Here is a 20,276-nt window from a genome sequence, read left to right on the forward strand (position 1 = left end):
CTCTGCCTCCTGGGTGTCTCCACCTTTCGACGAGCTCCTTGACCTTATTTGTCGAAGGGTGTGGGAGAGTCCTGACTCTGTGGAGCCTGTTCCTCGACGCCCCAAGAAATTTTTGTCCGCTCCCCAAGGAAAAGAATTTTTAACTAAGGGAGTCCCGGTAGATGCTATGGTGGTGGCGGCAGCCACCCAGAAGGAAGTTGCTGAGTCTTCCTCTTTGGTCCATCCTCCTAACAAGGAGTCTAGGACTATGGACCGGTACGGGAAGCGTAACCAGTCTTCAGCTACCTTTACCTTGCGGTCGCTGAATTATTTGTCTCATTTCACGCGGCTCCAGAGAGATCTCCTTAAGAAGTTAGGAGATACTCTAGCGGGTAACTTACCTGAGGCGGTGGCCCAGACTGTCAGCGCTCAGCTCTCTACCCTCAACTCCATCGCTAACTCGTCCATGCGACTTATTTCTTATGCGGCCGAGGGAGCGAGTAGAGCGGCTAGCTCAGGGGTGGCCCTCAGGAGGCATGCCTGGCTACGCCTATGTCACTTTGCGGAGGCCTTTAAGTCTTCCTTCACTGATGCCCCCTTTGATGGTTCCTGCTTGTTCGGGACCAAAGTGAAAGACAGCCTCACCAGATGTGACCAAGAGGGAAAGACCTTGTCTGCCGTTGGAGTCCATTTTTCCCTCCCGTCGAGACCTTATCCCAAGGCTCAGTGAGGGGGAAATGTGTGGTTCAAGAAATCACAAAGGCCTTTTCCTGCCGCACAAGGTGAGACCCCCTCCCGAGGCGGGGGGGGGGTCGTATTCAGGGAGACGTTGCCCCAGAGGCAGAGGGTGCCCCCGCAATTTTGGGGACCGCGATTCCTTTCGTGGTTCCCCATACTCATTCCTGAGGGTGTACCCGACTCTGCTTCTCTGGAGCCAGTCGGGGGTCAAATTTCCCGGTATCTGGAAGCCTGGGTCAACATCACCCAGGACCGATGGGTATTGGGGATAATCGCCGGAGGTTACACCATCCCATTCTACTCTGCACCCCCTCCCATCAAACTGATCCCAGACGTTCCACCCAGTCAAAGGGATCAAGCAGCATCAGAGGTTTCTCAGCTGCTAGAAAAAGGAGTCATCCAACCAGTCCCCCCAGACCAGATCGGATTAGGGACTTACTCAAGATTCTTTTTGGTGCCGAAAAGAACGGGGGACCTGAGACCCATTTTGGATCTCAGCCAACTCAGTCATTACGTACGCAAGTCCAAATTCCGGATGGTCACGCTACAATCGATTCTCCCATTGTTGGGAAAAGAAGTATGGATGTGCTCCATCGACCTGAAGGATGCTTACTACCACATCAAAATGGACAGAGCATCCAGATGTCATCTACGCTTCCGGCTGGGAGCCAGGCATTTCCAGTTTCAAGCCCTGCCCTTCGGTGTCACCACAGCCCCTAGGGTGTTCAAGTGCATGGCAGTGGTGACGGCTCACTTGAGATGTCAAGGATTCCAGGTGTTTCCGTACCAGGATGACTGGCTCCTCTCCGCCCCCACCAAGCATCTACTACTTCAAAACAGAGATACTACCATCAATCTATGTCACCAGTTAGGCATTACAATAAACTGGAAAAAAATCTGCCTTGCTACCCTCACAGCGTGTTTCATTTATAGGAGCAGAGTTGGACACTATTCGATTGAGGGCATTCCTGCCACTGGAGAGGATCACGGGGTTGCAACAACAGGTTCGTACGACGATGCCTCTGAGACGTGTGAAGGCAAGGCTAATTATTCAATTACTGGGGACAATGGCGTCTACTATCATGATGGACCCGTTAGTGAGGTTACTAATGAGAATCCTGCAATGGCTCTTATTCACCCAATGGTCCTTTCAAAGACTACCGCTATCCCATCCAATCTTAATCACAGGCAAATGCAAGCAGGACCTCAGTTGGTGGCTATGCACCAACAACTTAAATGTAGGAAAACCGTTTGTACCACCCAACCCGGTAGCCACAGTGACCAAGGACGCCTCCCAGATAGGGTGGGGGGGCATTATCTCGGCAGGATGGTCCAAGGCACGTGGCAGGAGCACGAGATAGACTTGCACATAAATGTCCTGGAGATGAGGGCAGTGCTTTTTGCGTTGCAGGCACTTCAGGATGTCCTCCCTCTAGGGGACTATTGCAGTACACTCAGAGAACATGTCAGTAGTGTGGTATCTCAACAAGCAAGGAGGAACCCAATCTTACCCTCTGTGCAGGGAGGCCATGAGAGTGTGGAATTGGGCGATAGCTTCCCAACGGTCCTTGGTGGCAACGCACATCCCGGGGAAAACCAATGTGATTGCAGACAGGCTAAGCAGAGCAATCCTCATGCCCTACGAGTGGTCCCTGAACCACCGGGTGGCGGAAAGCATATTCAGCAGATGAGGGGTCAGCCTTGCTGCGATCTGTTTGCCAGTCCTCTCAATGCGAAATGCAGCAGCTACTTCTCGCTGATCCCCCCACTGGGGGAATCTCCAAGGGACGCTCTTGCGCACAATTGGCCCTCGGGTCTACTTTATGCTTTCCCTCAGTTTCCCCTTATCTCGAGGGTGATTCAGAAAGCGCTATCCTTGGGAAGCAGGTTGATTCTGATCCCGCCACACTGGGCTCGTTAAGTATGGTTCCCCTTCCTTCAACCTTACATTGTGGATACTCCTTGGATTCTGGACCCTCGTCCGGACTTGCTGACACATATGTCGGGACAGTTCCACCCCTCCCTGGGGACCCTCCGGCTGACTGCCTGGCTACTCCACTTCCATCCGTAGTCAGATGTCATGATTTTTCTCCAGACGTGGTCCATATTCTTTCATCCTCTCATAAACCATCCACTAGGAAGATCTACTCTAGTAAGTGGAAAAGGTTCTCAATATGGGCCCAGTCCAAAGGTATTGACCCCTACACAGCCCCCATCGATTCTGTTTTGGAATTTCTGTCTGCTTTGTTCTACCAAGGGTCTGCCTCAGCCACCATCAAAGTTCAGTTGGCAGCTATTTCAAATTTTCATGTAGCTTATGAACCTAGCTTAATGGCACACAGACTGTGTAAAGCATTCCTGAAAGGCACTCTTCTGCTTCGTCCCCCTGTATCTCAACCTGTTATGCCCTGGGGCCTCAGTTTTGTTCTGCAGGCTCTCACTCTCCCACCCTTCGAACCTGCGGCCTCCTGCGACTTAAAATTTCTTACATGGAAATCTGCCTTTGATAGCTATCACTTCAGCTAGACGAGTCTCAGAAATCCAGGCCCTATCAGCCCAGCCCCCATATTTGATATTCCATAAAGATAGTCTCTCTCAGACCAAATCCATCTTTTCTTCCCAAGGTGGCTTCCTTATCTAATATTAATCAGTCCATTGAACTGCTGGTGGTCTTCCCCAATTTTTCCAACAAGGCAGAGTACCAGTTTCATCTGTTGGATGTTCATAGACAACTGCGCTTTTATCTACATAGGACAAAAGATTGGCGGAAGTCAGACCAGCTCTTCATCTCGTTTTCGGAGAATCGCTTGGGGTCTGCGGTTTCCAAGGTCACCATCTCTAGGTGGATAGCTGGTTGCATCTCCTTTATTTATCAGGCAGGGGGAAAGAGTCTGCCCTTTCCAGTCAGGGCACATTCTACAAGAGCTGTTTCCACTTCCACAGCCTTTCAGACTAGGTTATCGATGGATGATATATGTGCAGCTGCAACGTGGGCTTCTCCTCACACATTTGTCTCCCATTACAAATTGGATGTGGTATCCAGGGGCAGATCATCTTTTGGCTCCACAGTGCTCAGGAGTATTTTCCATTGAGCCACCCAGGATGTAGGTGCTAGGGACGCTGTCCCACAGGTGAAGAATGTAGGCGAGATAGGACTACATAACATGAGTAAGTTATGTACTCACCATAACGTTAGATGTATGTAGTCCATATTGCCTCACATTCTTCATTACCCTCCCACCATCCCCCAGGCCTGGAGGATTTGGAGGAACACCATGCCCTTCTCGTATTGCAGAGTCCCTTTGGATAATTTGTTTGACCTCATTGTTAAGGGTGTGTGTGTGTTGGGGTGATGTATACTATTCTTCTGTTGGCAGCAAACTAGATCTGGGGATGTGGAGCAGTGTATTGTGGGATACCATCTTAGCCCAGCCAATCAAAGACTTTCAAGCTAGTAAATAGGCTGAGTCAGAGATGATATTCGGCTCTGAACTCACAGGTAAAGAATGTGAGGCGAGATGGACTACATACATCTAACGTTATAGTGAGTACATAACTTACTGTTTAAGACCTAAAATATAAAGAATACTACCACTTTAAAAATAGTTTAGGCTGAAGAGTTTGCCATTTGTACTTATTTCATAACACCTATGGTTCCAGAGATATGAACATTTGTTTGAAATGCTAGGACATCATTTGATTTTGTCAAAAAGGCTTGGGTGCCACCCATTGGAAGTTACAGTGCAAACTTCCTGTGCTCATTTGAAGTGAATGAGTTAAAAAAAAACTGCCCGTCTGGACTGTTCCACCAAAATCGTGTCAGTCAAGGCTTCTGGTAGCCTTCCCCTAAAGTACAAGCATTCTGAAAATAGACACCAGGAGAAGCAAGGGAAACAGGGCAGTTCATTGGGCACCACTGGTTTCCCTAGGTGTGGTGACACCAAACACTTGGGTGTCTTCACAGCCCCTGCCTTCAGGGTCCATTTAAGCAGAAGCCTGTAGTAAGACAGTGCTGCAGCCTGCTATACTTTTGACTATAGTCAGGATAGTTTTGGTTGAGAATTGTCCACTGTTTCTTAATGGTACATGGTGTGTCTGCCCACAAAGGGTTTGTGTAAGTGAGAGAACCCCCAATAAGGTATTCATTCTAAGTGCCATTGTTGCATGTGATCCACCCAAGTTTTTTTAGGAGATTCAACAAGAAAATGTTAAAAGGAAAGTTAGCTCTTTGGCCCTTCCTGGTGTAGACAGGCTTCATTCCCTTTACTCACAAGTTACCATGTCTGCTGTACCTCCACAGTCTAACCAAGTGGATATACCTACAAAAAGGGGGGGGGAATATGATAAGTGGTCCAAGAGAGGGATATATTGAAAACTGATCACCCTAGGTATAAGGGCATTGGTCCCATAAAGTCACACAGACACCTGGTAGGTCTAGGCCTCTGGCACAGTCTTTGAGAATGCTACCATATATTTGGTCATTCGCACATCCCCATGAATACAATGATAGCCTGATACTAGTGCCTGGACATTAGACACTGGTGTCATCCCCATGTCAGTGGATGGCAATATCCTCACCATTGTTAGGAGTTTTGCAGTGAAGAATTAGAGCTTAGGGATGCCCATCAAAAAATTAATAGACCTCCTGCAGCCGGCCATGCTTCTAGGATGATGCCTAAAAAAACTGGCATCCACTGTTTCCCATACATAACACATAGCAAGCCCTCCTTTTCAACTTTGAACCGGTTCAAGTTAACTCAGGATCTTCTACATTTCCTTCAGAATCTATGGCCAAAACAAGGCCAGCAGTCTCTGGCAGGAGTCACATTATGGAAGAAAAAAATGGAACCTTACTCTGAAAAGGGCTTTGACTACTATGATTCTAAAGAAGAGATGGATTTGGATTATAATTCCAATCCTCTTCCTCCTTATGTTATGCTAAGGTGACCGGGATGCACTGTCTTCTTAGTCTCCCCCAGAAGACATCTCATTTTAAGGGAATACTTTAATGATGGAACACTTCATGTAGGAAGTCAAAAGTCTGGCAGTCTCAGATGAAAAGTTTTTAGATTGACTTGTACCTTCTCCCAAACCTATGGTCACTCCTCAGTAGAGACCCTGCAAGATTCTTTTAAAGCAGCTTTCTTAGAGATTTGCAATCTCCTGCCAAGCTTTATAGGGTCCCAGTCTATTCACTCAACAGTTGGCTCTACCACTGTCTTAGTGTAAATGTTCCTGGAGGCTGAAAAGGGATCCAAGTTGGTTGCAGGACCCTTTCTTCTTCCTAATGACCAAGGAAGCTAGCTAGATTTTAAACTAGTTCAGAAGAATGGTATGCACATCAGCAACTCTAGCCTTTAGAGCCTTGAGCTGTAACGCCCGCACAATTTATGTATAAGGTTAACTTCTTAATTTCTCAGAAATCTGATTGGTTTACCCTGGTGAGAATAATCCATAACTCCCTTAAAAAATCTGCCAGTTTTGTCAAAGCTTTTTCTTACATATGAAGACTTGCAGTCGACTGCAAGTATGATGCTGTAGATGCAGTGTTTATGGGCTATTGCAACAGCATACGTGATTAGAAGACATTCCTGCTGGCTTGAGTGTACAACCCTTAACCTACCATATGAAAGATGCTCTTCTAAGTACACCTAAAGTAAGTCTTCATCATGTTTGATTTGGACACTGCTTGAGGAGCTTATATTCCAGATGGGAGTGTTCTGGGCAGCTGGAGTACTGAATATGTGAAGTAAAAAAAAAAAAACGGAGAAACTAGTGGTCATAACACTTTGTTGATGACCTTAGTCACAATAATTTGCAAAAATCATGAAATCCAGATAGTATTCTAGAGCAACAATCCTCTGTTCGTTACAGATGAGTGATTGTAACAAAAAATCAAATATTTTAATAGTGTTAGACATACTGGCTTCTGTATACTTAGAAGTAGGTGTGGAAAACATACGTGTTTAATTTTGAACCAGCCTATTCATTGCAACCAATATAAACAGGGCCGTAAATGTGCATTTTAGTATATCAAGTACCCACCCCCACACACTACTGCTAATTAGATCAAACTAAATACTAGTGAAGGAAAACTCTATTCACAACCCACATTCCAAGATCAGGTATTAAGAAAAGCATAACATGCATAAAGAGTTTTAACCAAGATTGCTTTCAGCTAACTAATGTAATAAAGCCTTCATCGGGTGTGTGATAAGAACTAAAATCATTCGTGTTTTCCCAGCTGAGAGAGTTATAAAGATAAGACAAAGCCAGACAGCACTTAATCGAACCACAGGTTGGACCATGCATCTTAGCATGGTAACCTTTTTTTTTAGGTTAATTCAAGTCTATGGGTGTGGCTGTCAGTTTGGAACATTTGTTCCTATTAGGAGGGTAACACTTCAATATTTGAAGATATATGTACTTTTATGTGTTAAGTTAATAGGTTTTAGAGGGTTATTGGGGTTGTATTATTGTTTAAGGGCTTTCAATAAAGCAAAGTTAACGTTAATGGTCTTACAGATAAACACAGAAACGAAAGTAGTGAACTGTATTAAAAACATTTAGAGTGCAACTAGCTATGCTACAGGCGCCTGACTTGGAAAATAACTGAATGTGTGAATACGATAGAGAGGTTTTCAGGATGGTTATTCAGCAAAATACCTGGGGCAAAGGAAGAGGGAAGTACTTGTATTAAGTGCAAGAGTCACTCCAGTAGTGATAGAAGAGAATAAAAAAGACTAATGGTAGATTTGTAGTACTAGACAAAGGAGGAGGAGGATTGCATTGGCATGTACTTGTATTCCACCAAAAACTGCTATAATGGAGCTTAAGAAAATTCTGGGAGAAATCTGCTTTCAGCAAAAAATATTACTTATGAGTAGGGCCTGGAATTTTGTTTGCAACAGTGAATGTGTGTCTGGGGAGCACAGAAAGGAAAATGTAACTAAGGAAAGTAGATTTTTAATGAAATTTAGGACAATATTTGGCATGGAAGATGTGAATTCAAAACTAGGAGTTTGGAGTGAATTTAGATATTATTCCCCAAGATACAAAATGTGGGCTAGGCTCGATGGTTTACATTTCACAAGAACACGTGCATTTAGTTGAAGGTCTTTATGTTCACCCAATAACTATTACAGATCATGCTCCAATAATATCTAAAATAAAAACAGGTTAATGAAATAAAAATGAGATGCTGGATCTTTTCCTCCTATCTGTTGAAAAGAGAGGAATTTAGGGAGTGGATAGTGGAAATTATTCAGGAGCTATTGGAGCCGCAGTGGTGCAGCAGTTAGCGTTGTCGCCTCACAGCAAGATGTTCTTCTGTTTGGTTCTCTGCTGGAGTGCCTTCTGTGTGGAGTCTGCATGTCCTCCCTGTGGTCGAGTGACATTAAAGACATGCAGGTAGGTGAGTGCGTGAATGGGCATGCCTTCTTTGAAGGTTGGGTGTCGGGCTGGCAACTCGGCACTGTAAAAATCCACTGCCAATCATTAGCAGACAGGAGTTCTACTGTGGCAACCCCTAACTGGGAAAAGCCGAAAGACGTAATTATATATTCAGGAGCTATTGGAAAAGATAAAAACTTCTTCTGAAAATGTAGAGTTTAAAATAGGGTGGAAATAAACCAATGGGAGATGTGTTTAAAAAGTAACAAGAATAATTTCGAAGGACTGAAAAATAAAAGTATTGCAAAATAGGGTGAATCTCAGAACAAGAGGAGTAGCAACTGCAAACTGCAAAAAAATTTTTGATAACTCTAGAGCACAAAAACTTAGCACGATGACTCAGGAAGCAGAAAGTAGAAGGGGCTGTCGCCAAGCTTAGGGAGCCTATAACACGTTGGATAACAAGGATTCCTCTAGAGGTTTTAGAAGTATTTTGGAAATTCTGTTAGTCTGTATAAAGCAGAGAAATATGGAAATCAAAAAAAGGTACAAATGGAAATGTGTATGGAAATTTAAGTATGCCAGGGTTAAAGGTAGAGGAGGTTCATTTACTAACATGATGAGAGAAAAATGGTGATGTCTCCGGGAATTTATGGTATTCTGGAGGTTTGGATGCTTGGAGAGAAAAACTGATAAAAGATCTGGAAAGTTTTGTTTAACAATATTTTGCGAGGAGGATAAGTACTACCATCCCGGAAGAAAATGGTGGTAGCTGTAATACCTAAAGAAGGTAAAGATCCATCAGATCCCTCTTTGTACAGATCCATTTCAATACTAAACCATGATTATAAAGTGTTTGACTACAATGTCTAAAAGAATGGCAGAAGTAATGCCAACATTGATGGATATGGATGAGTGTGTTTTTTTTTTTTGGAGGGAAGGCAAATTGACAACAGAGCACTGATCCAAAGGGAAGCAGATTATAAGGAAAAACACTTGCTGGTGGGTCTTGATGCAGAGAAAGCCTTTGACTGAGTAAGCTGGGACTTTGAGTAGAACAGTGTAAGCGTTTTGCATTCCCTGATAAAATTATGAGGTTGTTTAGGAGGATATATGAGTGAGTGGGGTCCTCTCTGATACTTTATGCTTGAGCAGAGGAACCAGCCCGGGGTGTCCTCTCCCCTTTTATTTGCATTATATTTAGAAAATAAGGGACTCAGAATTTCAAGGATACAATTCTTATGATAGTCAAGGAAAGATGGCTCTATTTGCAGATGTTATTTTATACCTGACAAAACTAGAAAGAGACATTAGTGTTATGGAACATACTGAGACAGTTTCATATCTTTTGTGGAAAAAATTAAGTAAGCTAAAACAAAGACATTAGTGGTAAATTATGTACTTGCACATCAGTTGGTTCAGCAATATCCATATTTTTGGGGACATGATAAAATGAAGTATTTAGGAGTAGAGATTAAAACTGATTCTGGTGTGGACGCTATGGATATGTGGGAAGAGGATAAACAAAAGATAATACAAAACCTGAGAAAATGGAAGCTCTGTTACATGGGTATTAATAGTAAAATACAAGCTGTTAAAATGTTTAGTGCCTTTAGTCTTGTACACAGATCGGGAATCTTTTTTTACCAACCAGAGGAGAAGTTGTGGATAACATAAAGAGCTGAAGGATTTTCTCTAGGAGGGGAAGACTGCAAGAGTCAAGTGAGAAACTTATTCTTCCAATAGAACAAGGCAGATTGAGATTATCCTAATTTAGGGATATTTTAGAGCAACAGAGTTAAGGGTGCTGTACATAGCGTAAGCAGAAAGCTACCAAAGTGGAAAGGGAGGATGAAATGGGGGAAACTCAAGAAACAAGGAGACACTGCGAATTTGGATGCAGACCTTTAAGGAGAACAATGTTCTTCTTTTGGCTTTTCCTGGTTAGGGGTCGCCACAGCAGAACTCTGGTCCGCTAATGATTGGCAGTAGATTATTTAGGGTGCTGAGTTGCCAGCTCGTTGCCCAGCCTTCAGCGAAGGCACGCCCATTCTACGCATGCCTTTCGAATGCCACTTGACCGTGAGGAGGACATGCAGACTCCACACAGAAGGTGCTCCAGCCAAGAATCTACTGGTAGAACCTCTTGCTGTGAGGAAACGTTACAGATGCACCACCGCGGCTTACCACCTTTAAGGAGAACAATAATCATACAAAATATATTATTCATAAAGTAGCAAAGTATTCTAAGAACTAAGCCAACATGGGAATGGAGAAAGGAGATTCTGCTGATTATGGATGATTGCAATTAGGGATACAGAGAATTAGGCAAGAGGGGGCTGGAATTGGTATTGGGAGCAAATAACTAGAGAGGGAAAGGTAATAGAATGGGAAGACTCCAAGAACTTCTTTGGACTGCAGATAAGAGATTACCTTCCCTATCAAGGACTGATATCAGAGTCTAGGCAATGAGAAAGAAATAGGGGGGATTCTAAATGAAAGATCAGCACTTGGTTTTTAGTAGAGTCTAGAACACAAGTTGCCATTAAGAAACGAATAATTAGTATAACATATAAAATATTGCATGATAACCATAAGAATCAATCAGAGGAGGTTAGAAAGCTTTGGGAAAAGAGATTAGGTAAGTAATTTACAAAGTTACAATGAGGGGATATATGTAGGTCTCCCAAATATGCAACAAAGTCTAGAAGATTTTAGTATCTTTATTTGGAAGGGTTTACACAAGTAATTTTTATACCCCAAGTAAACAGCAAATGTTGGAGGTGTGATGGGGAAGAAAAAGGTTGCTGGGAACATATTTCTGGGAGTGTAATGAGTTGGCAGACTTTAAGGATTCCCTGCAGGCTGCTTTGTCTGAGATACTGGATGAGCAAATTGATGTAACTAAGGAAATGACTTTTTGAGCTATGATACAGAATCAGAATTGCCTAGACCTAGAAAGGCCTTGCTGAGTCTAATTATGATGACTGCTAAAAAGTAATTACTAGAAAATGGAAATCAAAGTCTAAACCAACTTTACTACAAGTAGCGAAGACCGTAACAGATGTATAACAACTGGAATTGGGATCTTTGCACCTATCCTTTTCTAATAGGGAAAAATGAGAGTTGTGGGATCATTACATGCAGAAAAGGAGGGGGGTTTAAAATAAGGCAGGATGTGAATGAGATAAGTAATGTCTGACTAGATAAATTATAAGTGATGTATAATGTTTGCAGTTAAAATTGTGTTGGTATGGTTTATTTTCATGTATAGCCAATGAGGTGGTAAAAATCCCAATAAGGTCCACAAATGAAAAGACCACACCAGAACCACGAGTTGAACTCTTTAATAAAATACAAAAATGGTCAAGTGCTTTCGTCCCCACAGATAGGATTTCTTCAGAACCATTCATCATTAACATAACATCACTTAAATGAGTAAAAGCATCATGTGATATACTTGATCGTATTAATTTTAAAGGCAAAAGAAACATTTTAAAACCTTGTTAACACATTATAAAACCTTAGTTTTCTTTTTTAGTATTAGTACTATAGAGGTCCATTTGTTGATACCTAGTGCCATTGTGGCATTTAACCTTAATTGCCACTTTAATTCACACTCCTCTACTTTGTTTTTCCAATATGCCAAAAAGAAATGCATTGTCTTGACAATAATAGTGTGTGTTTAAAAAGGATTTAAACTTATTGAAAAGGATTTTGAATAAAAAATAAAAAGTTTTTTAGGTCAGCCTTACACACCAGTGAATGTGAAAAACAGGAGGGGGGGGGGCAGAGTATTTTGGAAAAAGAACAAGGGCAACTAGTTAGTTACAAGATGAAAGGCAAATTATTTTGGCTTTTGGAGGAAAAATTATGAGCTTTGAAGGGTTCGATCTATTTAATTATATGGAGATTCCCTTGAGAAAAACACATTTTTCATTACTCAGAAATAGTTTAAAATTTGTCCTGTCTAAAAAGATAGATTTGGCTGACACCTTAATAGAACTTCTATACATGAGGGAACTGAATCTTCAGTTATTTTTTTTTTTTTTTTAAAGGACAGTTGTATACATCATAATTTGAAACAAAATGTTAAAATAAAGGTACCATTCCAGCTACTTGTGCATGAATCTCTTGACTCTATTCAAAGAATCCTTGGAACACTTGTAGCTGCCCATTCTCAGACTAACTGCTTGGAGAATATAGCATTGCTAACATTAAGCACCATCTTTCATAGGGCATGTTTAAACTCGTTTTGGATCAAGTACTAAGAAATTCTACCTAGCCAAATAAAGATTTTCCCACTAGTGTTAAAGGAAGAGCATAGAAGTAGAAGTGTAACACCTACCTGAATTCTTGTGCCTTTGTTTACAAAGCCTCTTGAGAACGGTTTGTCCAGTTGAACAGTTCCTCAAGGAGATTCTGCAAGTTACTCCTCCTTTGGGAACTGAATCTCATTTGAGTTGACTTTGCCCCACCTTAAATTGGCTACCTTTAAATTTGTTGGATGGAAAATGACTCTGCTGATTGACATTACTTCAGCCAGAAGGGTTTCTACATTCTGAGCTTTAATGTGCAAAGAAGCACCTTCTTTTATGGTGACTATTACAGTCATAAATTATGGCAACCTCTGCTGCTGGCTGAGCCACATGATTTAAGTACTCTTTCCCTATGTCCTGAGTGATGTCACCTTACAAAGTATCAGGATCATGTTATTAAGCAACTCCAAGGTAGTTATGGGAGAGTGCAGGATAAAAGTGTGGAGGCAACTATTAGCCAATCATAGATTATTTTACATTTGGGTAAGCATGTCATAAAATGAGTACGATGCTGTTGGTACAGCAACTAGGGCTGCTGAATCATGGTCAGTTATTAGACCTTTTTAACTTCTCCCTGTCTGGGGATGTGAAGGTACAGCTCCTTACAACCCCTTTGCATAAGGGTCTGTTTAGACACCCATGTTTCAATGTATTTAAAAATCTGGAGGAGGGACATCTGGTATGATTGCAAGCAATATCTGTTTCCTTTCATGTGGCCACTGGTGAAAGCAACAAGAAGCCAGTATTTAAGTGGCAAAGTGAATTAAAGTTAGATACAGTGTTATTCTAAAGTTGACCATGTTTAAATCAAGAAGAAAGAGCAGTGAAAAGAAATGGAGCAGAGACCCAGAGAACAAGTGACCAAGCTACAGTTAGGGGATAATCATCCTGACTGTGTGGAAACACTAGAAATAAATACCGTGTAGATGATCCTATTGTCAAGTAACAGGAGAATTAATGAAATTGAGGATTTAGTAACTGATACTTTGGGCTAGTCTCTTTGTAGTCCAAGCTAGAGTTAAAGGAGAAAGGTACTGAAATAGGGGTTGTGTAAGAGGAGCTAAGAGAAATTGGTGGAGTTCGAGAGGGTCAGAAGGGTGAACCTCTGCTGTACCCATGTTCTTGAACAACTAGAAAGGAAGGACTGTTTGCAGTTCACACAAGCACAAATAAATGAGTAGACCACTATCCCAGAAAATGAAATACTAATAGAGAATGCATACACTCTTTACTTCCCTAGTGGATCAACTTGGAAAGCACTAAGACAGATAGTGGTGAAAGTACAATCATTCCAGCTAAAAGAGAGGTTCCTGGCTAATGTGGAATAATGTTAGTGTTGAAGATTGAAGTATTTTTTGGCAAATAATGACTTCAGTTAGCAGACAAAGGAGAAATAGATTCTTGCCTCCTGTTTCACACCATAAGAGTGAAGGATTTTGTTGGAAGCTTTACTGTTCTGCCAACTTTAGGGTTTTTTTTTCCAAGAGGTGCCAGCATTTTTTTTTAATTGGGCCTAGCACTGTCAGAAATTTGAAAATTCTCTCCAGAGAAAACTTTTACTATAAGCACAGGATCAGGACTCTCCTAAAATATTGAGCACACCAGCACAGACCCAAAATTCAGCTGCAAGAGTCTGTGTCAAATAGTTTCCACTTTTCAAGTTGAAGAAGGAAGAAAGGCATTGATGTGTGCTGTGATCTAAAAGGTTAGAAATCCTGGCTGGAAGCCATATCACAGAAATGCATGAAGTAGGCCATTTAGAGACAGAGGTCTGAAAAACTAATTGTTAATAAGCAAGATAGTCCAGCAGTTTAGATCCATATTGTTTTATACATTTTTTGCAAGTTTGTGTGTGTGTAGAGATGCACTCTTCCTATTCTATGTGCCCGCCATTAAATAAAAGTGAAGGTAAGGTGTAATTTTCCTTCATGTAGTATTTTTATCAATTCATTACCAGAATAAGTATAGCAAAGTTCAGCATGAACTTGGAAGATTGCTTTCACTTAGTATGAATTCTATTCAGAACAATTATGAGAGTAAGGAAGTAGATGTTACGTAGTCCAATCTCGCCTACATTCTTACTCACTGGTTTGGAGCCGAATATCGGATCCGACTTGGCCAACTTTTATTTTCTAGCACAAAGTCTCTTAGTGGCTGGGCTAAACAGGTATCCCATGTTGCACTGCTCCATAGCACCAGATCTCGTTTGCCGCTCGTGTAGTTAGGACGTGGTCTTGCTTGGCTGTGGCTAAGTACCTCTAAATTTCTATTTTCTCTTCAGAAAATTGTTGCTATTCAAACAAAAGCTATTTTTATAGCTATTTCTTCTTGTTTATTGTTTAAATATTGTTGAAGTATTGTCTGTGAGAGAGTTGGTATCCCTAACTGTTCCGGTGGGCTAGGCCCGTCTAAATTAGAGGCCCTAGTCCTCCTTTTTGTGTAGTGTTGTTACTTTTCTCTTATTGGCGTCCTGATTTGTAGTGTGTAGTTTTTTTTTCCTGGTTGAGTTTGTGTGTTGTAACGTTTTCAAAGAACCGTTTTACTTAGAGGTTCTTTGGGGTTGTGTGTAGTGATAGTTTTCCCACCTTTGCTGTTTTTCCGGCTAGGTCATCTCTTTGTTCTTGGTGTTTAGAATTCTAGTTGTGATGTCTAAGGATCAAAAGGAACATAAACCTTCGGGTTTTAAGAAATGCTCCAAATGTAACTATAAGATGTCCATTACGGATGGACATTGCGTATGTGTGTATTGCCTAGGAGCAATTCATTTGCAAGAATCCTGTAGCTTCTGCCACGCCTTCAGTCCGAGGGTGCTACAGGAAAGGAAAAATAAACTTATATTGAAGGGACACCTAAAACCTTTGTTTGAGGAGTCTTTCGACTTCTAGTACTCAGTCCAAGTCTAAAGCTTCGAAGGCGAAGAAAAGATTTCCGGCTCCATCTGTCTCCTCAGAGCCACCAGAGAAAACTTCTAAACTGGACTCTACCTCCTCGGATCCTCTGTCCTCGGGGCCGCAGGCAGTATCTGTTGTGCTGGAATTGACCTCGGCTCCAATTTTATTGGAACCCATTCGGAGCCGGTCTCCCAATGTTAGGCATGGTTCTCCTGATAGGAGATCCCAATCCCCCTCTCTGTCCTCCAAATCCTCCAGGCTTTCTGATTTGGATGTCGGTAGGGTGGTTCAGAGGCTCCTGCAGTCGCCGATGTTGGCAAAATTATTTTCGGCTCCGACCCAGTCGGCTCCGGCGCCCGTCCCGATGCTTGTGTCGATGGTTCCTCCTCCGAGCACTTCCTTGTCTTTGGAGCCAGAGTGCTCCACTCCAAGTGATGTTCTTGGGCCGGCTCCGATATCCCTCAAGGGTTTATTGGTGCCGACGTCGGCTCCAGCCATGTCGGCTCTGTCCACAGGTTTCGGTACTTGGGTTTCCTCGGTCGGGCCCGAGGGGGATACTTCGGGACATCTGTCTGTTCCGAGCCTTCCCCTCGGCCCATCGGCTCTGGGAGCCCTGACCCCGGTCATGGCCTCGGAGGCCGGTCGGTCCTCGGATTCGGGGGGACCCGCCTTCAAGGCCATGAGGAGCGCACTGGCCAGATCTTCAGTTACATCACCCGGATCGGTTATCCCGTCCCCTTCCACCCCAGCTAGAGCTTCTGATGTCCCCCTATCCTTAGATGGTGGAGCCCAAACGTCTAGGGATACCCCCAAGAGCAGTCCCCAACTTTCTGAGGGTCCCCCAGAGTCCGTGTCTGAGGAGCCCCCCAGAAAGAAGTTGTGCAAGAGGAAGCACATAGACTCCCAGGATGAGTCTCTCACGTCTGATATCGACCTCGAGGAGTCGGAGGGGTCCCCCAAGTCATCCTCCAATGATGTCTCTTTCTCCGACATCCTGGAGATATTGAGACAGAGAGGCGACTGGCCGTCCAAACCCCCTCTGAGGAGGAGTCAGTATTCCTCAAGGCTTTTGGTGCTCAACCCTCCACTTCCTGGGTGTCTCCACCTTTCGAGCTCCTGGATTTAATTTGTCGAAGGGTGTGGGAGAATCCTGATTTGGTGGAACCTGTGCCCAGAAGGCCCAATAAGTTTCTTTCTGCCCCCCCGGGAAAAAGTTCCTGTCCAAAGGGGTTTCTCTAGATGCCATGGTTGTGGCGGCAGCCACACAGCAGGACGTAGCCAATTCTTCTTCCTCCGTCCATCCTCCTAACAAGGAGTCCAGGAGCATGGACTGGTACGGGAAGCGTACCCTCCCGTCACTGACCTTCACCTTGTGGTCGCTGAACTGCCTTTGTCATTTTACTCGGCTCCAGAGAGATCTCCTCAATGAGTTAGGAGAAACTCTAGCGGCTAACGTACCTGAGGCGTTAGCACACATGGTTAATGCCCAGGTGTCTACCCTCAATTCGATTGTCAACTAGTCTATGAGGCTCATTTTGTATGCAGCCGAGGGGGCGAGTAGGGCAGATAGTTCAGGAGTAGCCCTCAGGAGGCAAGCCTGGATGCGCCCGTGTCATTTCGCGGAGGCCTTCAAGTCTTACTACACTGACGCCCCCTTTGATGGGTCCTCACTTTTTGTTACCAAAATGAAAGACACCCTCACCAGATGCGAGCAAGAGGGAAAGACCCTGTCTGCCGTAGGGGTCCATTTTTCCCTTCCCTCTAGGCCTTACCCCAAGGCTCAGAGAGGAGGGAAGATGTGGTTCAAGAAATCACAGAAGTTTTTCACTGCCGCACAAGGTGAGTCCCCCTCCAGAGGCAGAGGAGGGGGGGGTTATTCTGGAAGACGCCGCCCTAGAGGCAGAGGAGGCCCCCGCAACTCGGGAGACCGTGATTCCTTTCGCATTTCGTCTTACCATTGTTCCTGATGTGTTGCCCAACTGTGCTATTCCGGAGCCAGTCGGGGGCCGCATTTCGTTGTACCCGGAAGCCTGGGAAAGCATCACCCAGGATCGATGGGTGCTACGAATAGTTTCCGGAGGTTATAACATTCCCTTTTTGTCCGATCCCCCTCCAGTCAGGAGAATCCCAGACGTTCCACCCAGTCAAAGGGATCACGCAGCATTAGAAGTGTCAAAGCTGCTAAAGAAAGGAGTCATCCAACCTGTCCCCTCAGACCAAATCGGATTAGAGACTTACTCAAGACTCTCTTTGGTGCCGAAAAGAACAAGGGACCTGAGACCCATTCTAGATCTCAACTGATTAAACCACTACGTTCTGAAGTCCAAGTTCCGAATGGTCACCCTTCAGTCCATTTTCCCGTTGCTGGGAAAAGTGTGGATGTGCTCCATCGACCTCAAGGATGCTTACTACCATATCAAAATGGACAGGGCATCCAGGAGTCACTTACGCTTCCGGCTGGGAGCCAGTCATTTGCAGTTTCGTGCCCTGCCCTTTGGTCTCACCACAGCCTCCAGGGTGTTCAACAAGTGCTTGGCGGTGGTGACAGCTCACTTGAGACGTCAAGGATTCCAAGTGTTTCCATACCTGGACAACTGGCTCCTCACCGCCCCCACCAGGCATCTTCTCATCCGGGCCAGGGACGCTACCATTACCCTCTGTCAACAACTAGGAATTACCTTGAACTGGGAAAAATCTGCCTTGCTGCCCTCACAGCATGTCAGATGTATAGGCGCAGAGCTAGACACCATCTAAATGTGGGCCTTCCTGCCCCAAGAAAGGATGGGAGTGTTGCAGAGTCAGGTTCACGCTTTGTTATCCCTCAGGAAAGTACAAGCGAGATGGGTGCTTCAGCTTCTGGGATCCAGCTACCATTATGTTAGTGCCTCTAGCGAGATTACACATGAGGCTTCTTCAGTGGCTGCCCAATGGTCTTTCCAGAAACTCCCCCTTTCCCATCAGATCCTACTCACGGACCGATGCAAGCAGGATCTCCGTTGGTGGCCATTTTCCACCAATCTGGACGAGGGAAAACCATTTGTTCCTTCATCACCTGTCGCCACGGTGACCACGGACGCCTCCCAGATGGGGTGAGGGGGCATTATCTTGGCAGGACGGTCCAAGGCACATGGCAAGATCATGAGGTACATCTGCACATCAATGTTTTAGAGATGAGAGCGGTGTTATTGGCGTTGTGGGCACTTCAGAGCTCTCTTCCTCTGAGAACGATTGCAATTCACTCGGACTACATGTCCGTTGTGTGGTACCTAAACAAGCAAGGAGGAACCAGATCTTACCCCCTGTGCAGAGAGACCATGCGAGTGTGGCAGTGGGCAGTGTCTTCCCAACGGTTTCTAGTGGCAATGCACATTCCGGGGAAGGCCAATGTGATAGCAGACAGGCTGAGCAGAGCTATTCTGATGCCTTATGAGTGGTCCCTGAACCTTCAGGTTGCAGAACAGATTTTCAGCAGGTGGGGTCAGCCTTGCTGCAATCTTTTTGCCAATCCCCTCAATGCCAAATGCAGCAGCTACTTCACCCTGATTCCCCCACAGGGGGAGTCACCCAGGGACGCTCTAGTCCATGATTGGCCCTCCAGTCTGCTCTATGCTTTCCCTCTGTTTCCAAGAGTGATTCAGAAAGCCATATCCTCTGGAAGCAAGATGATTCTAATTGCCCCACACTGGCCTCGCCAAGTCTGGTTCTCCTTTCTTCGTCAATTCCCAGTGGACAGTCCTTGGATTCTGGACCTAGTACCAGACCTACTGACATACATGTCGGGGCAGTTCCATTCCTCCCTGCGGACCCTCAGGTTGACAGCCTGGCTACTCCACTTCCATCGTTAGTCAGACTTCATCGTTTTTCGCCTGAGGTGGTGCACATTTTATCCTCTTCTCATAAGTCTTCCACCAGGAAGATTTATTCCAGCAAATGGAAGAGATTTTCCATTTGGGCTCATGCCCAAGGACTTGACCCTTACGCAGCCCCAATTCCAGCTGTTTTGGATTTTTTGTCCATGCTCTTTCGGCAGGGTTCTGCTCCTGCTACCATTAAAATGCAGCTGGCTGCTATTTCTAATTTTCATACCTCCTACGAGCCTTCCCTTATGGCCCATAAACTCTGTAAGGCCTTTCTGAAGGGCACCTTGTTACTCCGGCCTCCTGTGTCAGAACCTATCATGCCCTGGGATCTAAACTTTGTTTTGCAAGCCATGACTTCCCCACCTTTCGAACCAGCTGCCTCCCGTGAGTTAAAGTTTCTGTCTTGGAAGACTGCTTTCCTAATAGCCATCACATTAGCCAGACGGGTGTCAGAGATTCAAGCTCTGTCCATCAAACCCCCGTATTAAATCTTCCATAAAGACAGGGTTTCTCTTCGACCTAATCCGTCCTTTCTTCCTAAAGTAGCATCTACTGTTAATCTCAATCAGTCTATTGAGCTGCCAGTTTTCTTCCCTCAATTCTCGAACAAAGCAGAGTTTAGATTTCATCAATTGGACGTGCACAGGCAATTACGATTCTACTTACCCAGGACAAAACAACTACGAAAAGCTGACCAATTGTTTGTGTCTTTTTCAGAAAGTAGAGCAGGATCCCCTATTTCCAAGGTTACAATCTCCAGATGGATTTCAAGTTGTATTTCCTTTATTTATTCCTCAGAGGGCAGAAATCTACCGTTCCCCGTCAAGGCTCACTCTACTAGGGCTGTTTCTGCGTCGATAGCTTACCATGCCAGGCTATCTTTGGATGATATTTGTGCTGCAGCCACGTGGACTTCCCCACACACCTTTATTACTCATTACAAACTGGACGTGACTTCTGGGAGCCAGCTTCCTTTGGTTCCACAGTCCTCAGGAGTATCTTCCTTTGAGCCTCCCAGGATAGAGGTGCTGGGGATGCTGTCCCGTGAGTAAGAATGTAGGCGAGACTGGACTACATAACATCAAGAAGTTATGTAC

Source organism: Protopterus annectens, chromosome 6.part0, assembly GCF_019279795.1.
Source record: "Protopterus annectens isolate FY-2018-M chromosome 6.part0, PAN1.0, whole genome shotgun sequence".
NCBI lineage: Eukaryota > Metazoa > Chordata > Ceratodontiformes > Protopteridae > Protopterus > Protopterus annectens.